Here is a 2,868-nt window from a genome sequence, read left to right as displayed (position 1 = left end):
AATGCTTTTGTGCCTGAAAACCTGTAAGAAAGCAGAGAAAGAGGCACAGACCAATCACATGAGTGGCTGTCTATGGTGACACGCAGGCTGTGGTACCACAGAAAACCTGGCTTGCTTTGAGTCAGTCTGAAAGCGCCTATTGCTTGAGAGAAAGGCCTTTCAGAGCAGCCTGCACGTTTGCAAACATCTTTTGATAATGGCTGGTGTGATTCTCACTTCCTAGTTATTCACTGGCTCCTGTAAATGGGACTCTTTCATGCTCTGTAGTTTAGCCTAAGGAAATCCTGAGAGAACAATGTGTGAATCAAAGGCTTGTAGTTTCCCAACTGGTCTCAAGACCTATCAATGTGGCTGGTGCCAACAGAAAAGCCATATCTTTAAGGGACTGGACTGGTCACAATCCAGTGCAGAGTCGGGCAGACTTAAGCCTGATAAAATCAATCATCTTTAAGTGTGCTTTATTCTCTGCTGGAGATCCCCTGGGTTTCCTTGCTTCTTCTTTTTTGTTTCTCTCTATCTCTTTAGGAACCAAAGGAGATGCAGCCCTGTACAACTTTGTGCTTTATTCTGTTTTGCTTCTGCTTTCAAAGGATTTCAGTTCCAGCATCCCTTCTGGATATATACCCCCAAAAGAGATTCAATTATCTCGCCCAGAGCTTGATCAAAAGTTAATAGGAGTCAGTGGAAAGATTGTCCTTGGCTTGGATCAGACTTCTAAAACAGAGCCAGTTCAATAGCCTTCCAGTTTCCTTTAGCCCCAACGCAGCTACCTGACGGATTTTGATTTGTGTTGATTTCCCGAATACTGGGTCTTTTCAGAAGACACCCTTTGCCCTGCACACTGATCAGATCTGAAGTATCTGCCTAGGAAAACCCCAAACAGTGAGTTATTCAGGAAACCACTGCTGTAAACCAGTCTACATCTGTTCTTCTGCTCGGGGGATTCTGAATGTGATTGCTCAACGCTTAAAATATTATTTAGCCAGCCATCAGGATTTCAGAATCAACACGTCTCTTGCTAGCCTCCTCTAGCCAATATTTGTTCACAAATCAGGCTTTTCTGAGCTAATCTTTGTTTTTATCTAATAGCCAAGCTATTTGTCTGAATTTCTTAAAAATGACATCTGTATGTAATTTCCATGCTAACTTGGCACCACCACCACCTTTTGATGACAGAGTACACTGTTTCCCATTCCCCCTTCTACCGTCCCCAGCTGCAGGACCCAGATGTCACCTCAGAAATGCGGGTCTCCCCTGGCAGCAATGCTTGGCTTGCTGTTGGCACCTTTAGGCTAACAGGGAGGTTGCCCGTGACAGTGCGAACGAAGCAGTAGAGACTGAAGGCAAGCATTCTTGTTTTGATTTGAAATTCCTTTTCCAGTTACACAAGGAACACAACTAAACTACACATTGAACAGACCCATGTTATAGTCAACCCTTTTGCTTTTTGCAGTTCCATTACCTTTCTCGTCGGCATCTAAGATCAGAAATCTTTTTATGGCTGGCAGTGCAGATCAGCTTTAGCTGTAGCAGCAAATAGAATAATTTGTTTTGCTACAGTTCAATCCAAAGTGTGAGAAATGGGGTGCAACCAGTCAGCTCTTCCATGCAGGTTGAGCAACGCCTACTTGCACTGTTCCTAACACGCTGCATGTCAGGATAAGCATGTTTCCTAGAACGGCCTGATGCTTCAGAAGGAGAGGACAAACATCGGATAGCAGGACTGATAGTTGTTGCTGCCTCAGCTATGGTGCAAGGGGTACTCTGTGGCATCAGAATGAAGCTCCTGAACTGAACCAAGCAACTGAACGGCAAAGTGACATTTTTCAGAAGGTGAGGTCCAAATGTGATGGAAGTAAGCAGTGTCCAGCTGAGGGTTCGAGTGCAAGGTTCTGTTCACCACAGGGATACTGTGAAAAAGCAGCATTCCTGTGGAGAGAGAGAGAGAGGTGTCTACATGTGCTCTAAATACTTGATGGTGGAGGCAAATGAAGGGAGAAGGCTGTCACCTGTATGTCCTGATTGTGTGTGCCTGGATGCAATTGGCTGCAGAAACAGATGTAGGACCAGGGCTTTCCTTCAGCCAGAACTTGCCGGAACTCAGTTCTGGCACCTCTCAGGTGGGCACCATTGCCATGATAAGGGAATAAAAGAGACATTCATGGTGAGTTCTGGAACCTTTTTTCCCTGGAAAAATAGCACTTAAGAGATTTTTTTAAAATAATAAGCGGTTTACAAATAATATATGGATGGGCCTGTTAGAGCACATCCACACTGTTAAATTGACATTGCTCTTATATAACTTCAACAGTCGTGGCTTCCGCCAGAGAATTCTGGGAACTTAGTTTGTTAAGGATGCTGGGAAACTGTAGCTCTGCGAGGGCATCTCCAAACAGCATCCTTAACAGAATACAGTTCCCACAATTCTTGGCGGGAAGCCATGGCTGTTAAAATGCACAACGTTTTGAAGGTAGAACGTAAACGTGATTCTAATAAAGTTATAAGCTATAACATTCAATCAGATGTATGTACGAATAAAGAAAGAATGAAATCTATGAACCAGCAATTAATCACAGTAAAAAATTATGGGAACAATTAGAGATATCAATCATCCTTGACTACAACAGCATTTTTTTAAAAAAACTAATTCTCCCCGGAGGTGGGGGTGGAGTCCTGGCCCCTCTAATGGAGGTTTCCACAAATCACTTGTGCCCTGTGTGAAGAAGTATTTCCTTTCATCTGTTCTGAATCTGAATCTTCTGCCAATCTTCCTGGGATGATCCAAATACCCCCCCTCCCAAGATATAGGACTTACAGTAGTAGTAGGATCAAAGTCTTTTTAGCTGTCTTTATCGTCATAGAATCGTA

Source organism: Zootoca vivipara, chromosome 1 (genome assembly GCF_963506605.1).
Source record: "Zootoca vivipara chromosome 1, rZooViv1.1, whole genome shotgun sequence".
Taxonomy (NCBI): Eukaryota; Metazoa; Chordata; class Lepidosauria; order Squamata; family Lacertidae; genus Zootoca; species Zootoca vivipara.
This window is presented reverse-complemented; position numbering follows the sequence as displayed.